This window comes from Gossypium raimondii, chromosome 13, assembly GCF_025698545.1.
Source record: "Gossypium raimondii isolate GPD5lz chromosome 13, ASM2569854v1, whole genome shotgun sequence".
NCBI lineage: Eukaryota > Viridiplantae > Streptophyta > Magnoliopsida > Malvales > Malvaceae > Gossypium > Gossypium raimondii.
In genome coordinates, this window is record NC_068577.1 from 23,093,371 (window position 1) to 23,101,914 (window position 8,544).

The following is an 8,544-nucleotide window of genomic DNA, read 5'->3' on the forward strand; positions in this document are numbered from 1 at the left end:
TACGAGCTTTTTGAGCTATCTGAGTATCCTTATTGATTCTGAATGGTTCAACGGGCAATGTTGAGATAATATCGAATGTGAAATCGAGTTAAATGGTTCAGGTACGTGCAAAGTTAAATGTTCATGAAAATAAGGTAAGTATAATACTTGTGATGATGATATAAAGTAAGCATGGTAAAAGAATGATTTATATGTATTTGAGATTGTTTATATTCGGCCTAGTTGAAATTATAATGCTAATGTTCATTTAATAATTTTATTTGCTTATGACTTACTAAGCTATTTAAGCTTACTATGTGTGTGCTCTTTAGTTGTTTTATAGATTTTGGAAGCTAGTTAAGAGCTCGGGGATCGTCAAGGAACTTCATCACACTATAAATCACTTTTTCGGTATTTTATAAGTTTGAACTTTGAACCGATGGCATGTATAGGCTAGATAATATGTTTGATCTTGAAGTATGTATATATTTAGCCATGCGAAAATGGCTTAATTATAATGTTAATGGTTGTGTAAATTTGGTCATGTGTTTCGGCAATGAGGTAAATGATGGATGCTTGTTGAGTTATAGTATGTAATATATTAGTAAGTAATATGCATGTCATATATGTGTGGTGTGCTTGGTATATGCTTACGGTTTAAAGTAATGATATGTATGGCTTATGATTGTTCATTATGGTAAGCTTGACATATTGGTATGGTTTGTATTTGTTGATTTTTATGATTCGGCTTAAATGAAGTAAACATGGTTGATGGATATATATTTCGGTTGTGGCTTAATATTGGCTTATTTGGAAGGTATGATTTGTAATAGGAATTAGTTCAAGTTAGTAAGCTTAATACTGAGTATATAGGTTTGTGATGCTTGTTATATGATTCGGTAAGAGGTAATATAAGCATAATGTATATTCGGCCATGATGCTAATTTATTTTAGAAGTGTGTATATGGCATATGTTATGGGATGGAATGGTATGATTATTGTGTTTATATTTGATGATTGAAATTATGACCATTTGGATAGTTAAAAATGTTAAGTTAATGGTTATAATCGACTAGTCATAAGTAAAATAAGTGTGCATGCCAACGATATGATCATGTGTAGTTGGTTATTTAAATTCCGCTTGTGATGGCTAATAATGATCATGATTTGTAATGGCAAAGTTAGCTTAATATTGAATGGTAAAATTTTTGTGCTACTTTTGAATCTAAATTTGAGAGCCAAAATATGTGAGAAGGGAATTGGTTAGGTGAGTGCAATTTATGCATGATAATTAGCATGCGAATGGGGTATACTATGGTTTTGTATTTTGTGCTCTTATAATGGTTCATAGTGATAGGCTAAAATGCGCATTATTTATGTTACATTAAAGATATGTTCGACTATATGGTAATGATACTAAGGTTGCATATGTGTAGACAATAATTGGTGTAATATTTTGTTTGGTTTTTAACATGCGCACATGCAGAGTTAAGGAATTGATATTTTTGATATTATTCAAAATAAATAGATATATTGGCATGTATTCGATATATGTTTGAATGTCTTAATGTATGCACATGGAATTTGTCATGTATTAAGCTATGTTATAATTTGATTATTTGAATGCTATAAAGGAGATGTACATATGATTCGTATAATTAAGTTTATATTACCTTAAACATGAATATGATTGAATGACTCTCCTAAGCTGTGTACTGTTCGGCAACGCCTTGTAACCCTAATCCGACAACGGATACAGGTTAGAGGTGTTCCATTGTCTCGTTAAAAAACTTTACCACAAAATCTATTTTTGACTAAACCTTGATTAAAGGAAAAGAGTGCAATGTGTTATTTATTCCCCCTAATGACAACATCACATTACATCTTTGAGTCGACATATTTCAATTTTGTGTAGTAGTCCTTCAAATGTTAAAGTTAACAATGCATTGGTAAAAAAATCTGTTTAATTATCACTAGAATGACTTTGCTGAACTTCTATATCACCTTTCTTCACAAGATCATGCGTGAATAATAGTTTTGGTGAAATATGACCTTTGATGTAACCACCCTTCAATGGAGCTATACATGTTACATTATCTTCATATAAGATAGTTGACATATTTTCTTGTAAAGGCATATTATATATCTTCTAGATATGTTGGATCAATAACAAGGGAGAAGCTAGAAAAAAAATTCGGGTGGGCCAAAATTAAATTGTAATTTTTACGATAGTAAAAATACAATTTCACCATTTTAATAGCATATATCTTTATAATTTTTAAATAATTTAATCAAATTTTTATCATTTTTAGGGGAAATGTGTAATTTTACCTTTACTAATTTAAAATTTTAAAAATTTTAAAGGGCCTAAATATAAAAAAATTATTTTAGGGGGGTCGAGGCCCCTGTCAGCTCCCTAACTACGCCCCTGGTCAATAACCTTAGCCAAATACACTCTCGGTTTTCCCCATGCATTGCAATTATTTCTGCATGATTTGAAGAGGCAACAACTAATGTATGCTTTGTTGAATGTTATGATATGGTAGTACCTCTACGTATAAATAAATATCTTGTTTGAGATCGACCTTTATGTGGATCTAATAAATATCCAGCATCAGCATAATTGACTAATAGGGATTTTGAATCATTTGAATAAAATAACCCCATATTAATGGTCTCTCTGAGATATCTAAATATATGTTTAATTCCATTCCAATGTCTACATGTTGGAGAAGAACTAAATCTTCCTAACAAGTTTAGGACAAAACCTATATCAGGTCTTATGTTGTTTGCAAGATACATTAATGCCCTTACAGCACTTAGATATGGTACTTCAGGACCAATAAATTCTTCATCATTCTCAAAATGACGAAATTGGTCTCATATCTAACGATCATACAATCATTGGGGTATTCAATAGATGTGTTTTATCCATGTAAAATTCCTTTAAGATCTTTCCATATAAGTTGACTAATGGACATGAATTTTATCTTTTAAATATTCAATCTGCAGGCCAAAATAAAACTTTATTTTTCTAAGATTTTTAATCTCAAATTCTTTCTTTAAATAATGTACTGCATTTTGAAGCTCTTCAAGAGTTTCAATAATATTTAGATTATCAACATAAACAACAATTATCACAAAATCAGATCCAGACCTTTTTATAAAGGCATATGGACAAATTGGATCATTATAACCTTCTTTTAACAAATATTGACTAAGACGATTGTACCACATACGTCCAGATTGTTGTAATTCATATAAACTTTTCTTTAATTTTATCGAGCAATTTTTCCGAGAAACTTTATATCTTTCTGGGATTTTAAATCCTTCAGGGGTTTTCATATAAATTTCACTATCAAGTTGTTGGATCTGGTGCCCTAAGTGTAGTATTTTCTTCTAAGTACACTTGTAATTTTTTGAATAGATTAGTTAATAAAATTATTCATATATTACATCAATAATTAGTATATTGTTGTAACACCCCCATTCCCGGCCCAGTTGTTAAGGCTGAAGTCAGAAAGCTACATTGGCCACTAGAATGGCCTAGAAAAACTTTATTGGTTTTCAAACATACTTTTTAAACCATTTGTGTAAATCATTCAAAACTAATGAAATCAAATATTTAACTTAATCTCACAAAAATATGAGAATTATAGAAATCAATTTGTGTAAATCATTCAAAACTAATGAAATCAAATATTTAACTTAATCTCACAAAATATGAGAATTATAGAAATCAATGATTCAAATACTTGTGAATGTTTGATCGCTATTCAAAACTTTCATAATTTCAATCATATTTCAAAGTCATTCATTTATTTATTCAAAACTAAAGAACTTGGTTATTCGTCGCTATTTAGGAAAAATATGTTAACTTCATAAATCAAATGTCTTAAGAAATCTTATTTGTAAACATTAGTAATTTTGAAAACTAAGTCTAATTTTATTAAAAACTTGTTTCTTAGAATTGCGATAAGAACCACAACAAAAATTTTTCCTAGAACCATATTCTGTTAAAAATCAATATTTCATGTAAATTCGGTAAAACATCAATAGACATTTTAAAACCTCAAAAATCAAGTCATATTTTTGTCAAAAACTCATTTCCATTGTCGAAGCGGAAAATAGTGATTTTGTCAAGTTTTAATAGAAACCAAGTTTCATGCGTATTCTTATCAAACACTAATTTATGGAGTTTTTAAAACTTAATATCAAGCAATCAACTCTTGCATATCAGAATGAAAAATCCCCAAAGTAAAGTCTTATGCCATAGCCCATACTCAAACTTATTACAATCCAAAAATTAAAAATATTAAGATAAACTTTAATTACTTTAATTTAAAAAGAATTCCGAGAAACTCCTCCAAATGTTGTCATCGAATCCTAACCTCAAGGTTATCTATAAAATCAAAAATCTAAGTCTAATTTTATTAAAACTTGTTTCTTAGAATTGCAGATAAGAACCACAACGAAAATTTTTACTAAAACCATATTTTGTTAAAAATCAATATTTCATGTAAATTCGATAAAACATCAACAGACAATTTAAAACCTCAAAAATCAAGTCATATTTTCGTCTAAAACTTATTTCCATTGTCGAAGCGGAAAATAGTGATTTTGTCAAGTTTTAATAGAAACCAAGTTTCATGTGTATTCTTATCAAATACTAATTTATGCAGTTTTTAAAACTTAATGTCATGCAATCAACTCTTGCATATCAGAATGAAAAATCCCCAAAGTAAAGTCTCATGCCACAGTGCATATTCAAACTTACTACAATCCCAAAATAAAAAATATTAAGATAAACTTTAATTACTTTAATTTAAAAAGAATTTCGAGAAACTCCTCCAAATGTTGTTATCGAATCCTAACCTCGGGGTTATCTATAAAATCAAAAAACTAAAGACGGTGAGCTATAAAGCTCATGTGAATCTTAACTCAAGTATTAAGCAGGAATTTAATATACAAAACAAATAACAATAAGCACATACTCATTATTCAAAATATCCAATATTTATGCACATGACCATGACAATGCAATTTTTGTAAAACAATTATGCAAATCTTTTTAAAACATCCTTACCTATCACCGCTACACACCAAAATTGAGTTCCCTAGAACTTGTCCATCCAAACACTCCAAATTTACAGGCAAGCTACCATGCAGGTTATGGATAAACCACCAATATTCGCAGACAAGCTGCCATGTATGTTGTGGATAAAGCCACCAATATTCGCAGACAAGCTGACATGTAGGTTGTGGACGAAGCCACCAATTCTTCCGCCTTACAGTGTCCCACCCCATGCATGTGATATGGCCACAATAATATATATATATATATATATATATATATATATTCATTTCAAGATATCACTTGTCAGATTGGGCATGTTGAAACATGCAAATCAAATTTCTCAAAATATAATACCATGTAGGCCATGTTTAACATGTGTTTCACTTATTGTTTTAAGATATCAAAATATCACAATTTGTTTTTCATGTAAAATCGATTTGGCTATAATATCACATAACATGAGAATGTGAATAACATACTTTTCAAACAGTTAAAATCATAACCACACAACATGCTTTTCATAAGCTAGTTGGTTTGGGTCACTTACTTGGTATAATACAATCTATGGTTTTAATCTCCCTTTTTGGAATACTTTATGTATTCATATAAAATACAATATAAATAATAATATTTATTTAAATACGAGAATTAATGTGTATCAATTTTTATTTTTGATTAGACCCACACTTGTTAGTAGATCCAAAGAGAATCACCCCTCTAAAGAACGCCTACACTTGGATCTAATCGATAGGTCACTCTTATAAAAATCAATCGAAATGTGATCTCGTTTCCAAAGTTAGTGACTTTTCAGGTTGGTATCGACCGGCCCTTTAAAATAAAGTAGAATACGATATGTTAATATTTGAAGGAAAACCACACTATTATATATTCTTCCTAAATGAAAATAAGAGAGGAAAGAGCAATTTTTCATTCAACCATTATACTTACTCTTTATTGATTGAAACGAGAGGGTTAGAGGATCACCGTGATCTTGTATCGAAGAGGGATGTGAAACTAGAAAAAGGATCACTTGAAAAGTGAGTCACTAAATACAACATTTGGAAATAAATTAAAAACTAATTGAAATGGATGATATATGATCTTTAGTTACTAAAGAGAATGATAGAGATTGAAAAATGGTGAAGAAAATAGAAAGAATAGCCAAAACTGGTGAAGGTGCGACGACGATGATGGCAATGGCGATTGTTCGACAAGAACCCGACGGAGGAGGAGCAAAAATGAAAAAAATGTGTGCATAACCTTTAAAGGTTAGGCAGCTACCTAGTCAAAACTCTACTTTTTGGAAAGAGAATGAGACAAAGAGAGTAGAATGGGGAATGGAAAAGATGAAAGAAAAAAGAAAGAAAAAATATGAATGTGGATGGTTTCATGTGCTAGGGGTGGCATACATTAGTTTAAAGGCAAGTGAGAAAAATAGGAAGAAGAAAAGGAAAGAGGGGAACACATGGAGTGAAAAAAGGGGGGCAAAGATGATAGGTTGACTAGTTAAATGAGGAAAGAATCTTTCTTTGCATGGTAACTAGGAGAGGATGATTATGAAAGCTTTGACCAAAGTTTTATGAGTCAAAAATTAAATAAAAAACATAAGAATGTGGGGAATTGAACATAGAAGTTTAAGGAAATTATCTAAGCACTTAACCACTTAACTATTCACTAGCTTGTTATAATTTCTAAAACATTTATTTTAAAAACATGGTGTGACATTTGCTAAGGTTTGAGGTAAAATTGCACCACATAGAAAATAATGTGAGGGAAGGGATTTGAACACATGTCATCAAGGATAGCTCCACCATTACTCAACCATTATACTTGATACTTATTTATTATCAAATGAGTAAAATATCATCTAAAAAAATCAGACGTGACGACTCTCGGTTCATTAACCCAATTTCTACTAACCCGATTTTTGAGATGTGACAATTGTTCTCACATGGTTTTTGTATGCAAAGAAAAATGGAAAAAAATGTTGCTTACTGGTTGCCTAGTGTTTAACGAATATATAGTGGTATTACGTGGTCGGATTGTAATACAAAAAGACAACTTATATTAGTAGACGAACCTAAACATGTCCTTAGTCTAATCGGAAATGAGCAAACTGGTTGAAAGACTAATTTGTCATCTATCAAGTCCAATTGGGAGATGTCTTGTCTTGGGCACCGGAGCAAATGACTCCTAGAAGATAAAGAAATAAATGTGACTAACTAGACTAATAGTATATCGGATAAGACCCAAGCAGAATATATCTTAAATCCATTTATGAATTTATTCACTTGTGACGTTCATAGTGTGGCATACCTAAATCCTAAGTGGATGACGGACTATGTATGCATGACTCGTACACTTTGATGTAAGTAAAAACTTAAGTTCGAATAGATAAGGAATCAAAAGCTATTGCATTGGATGTACGACTTCTGCATACTTAGCATCATTCACAATAGTGGAATTCATAGCCTGAGACATGGGTAAATGATATCCTCTCATTGGCATTACATGATTGATAAAAAGTAAACATCGGGTCATCCCTCTTTGTGATGGATGACTTGATCACTATTTAATGGTGATTGACTTTTCATGAAGGAATATGTAATGGTTACCATGAGATAAAATAGAATTGTATTGGGAAAGCGGATATTATTCTAAAGAGATTAAGGATATTCTATGAGGGTAACACACTTATGATAAAGTCATTGGATAAGCATTAAGTAGATGCTTTCATAATGACATGTTGTTAGGGAAAGCTCAGTCATGATACTACAATGGAATGACTTCGTGACTAAATGAATTTATAATTAATAGGTGAAAAGTCAGAACTTAATAATAAATCATTTGAGCCCTAATTACATACGTCCAATCGGTCCCTCCACTAGCTTGTTGAAACCAGAAATGAATTGCAAGTTTGAATAGAAATGAATACAATGAATAGGAAAAGAGAAATGAAAAACATTCAAGAATGATTATGATTTTTTCTGAAATGAAAAAATGAAATCATTTGGAAAAGAATGTATGTTTCCAAAAATGGAAATGGAAATGATATACTTGCAATTCTATATGGATTACTTAGAAATAATTGGAAGAATGAGTTTATCTTTTTGAGTTGTTTTGAAGTTCAAAAATGAAAATAAATCATTCGGTCACAGTGAACATGTTGAGTTATGAATTATTGAACATATATTCTCAAAATTTTACCAGGGATAAAATTATCAAAAATTTTATCAGGGGTAAAATCATCAAATTTTACTAGGGGTAAAATCATCAAATTTTACTAGGGGTAAAATAGGGATGATAAATTTTTTTAATATAGAATATTAAAGTTTATTTTGAGATATAAAAAAATTGAATCGGGTTGGATCACATTATAGAGTACTGGGTCAAAAAGGCTAAGGAAGTACTTATAATTGGGCTCGATGTGAGAAAGGCACAAATCCCTATCATAATACATATGAGGGAAATGCAAAAATCCCTATCAT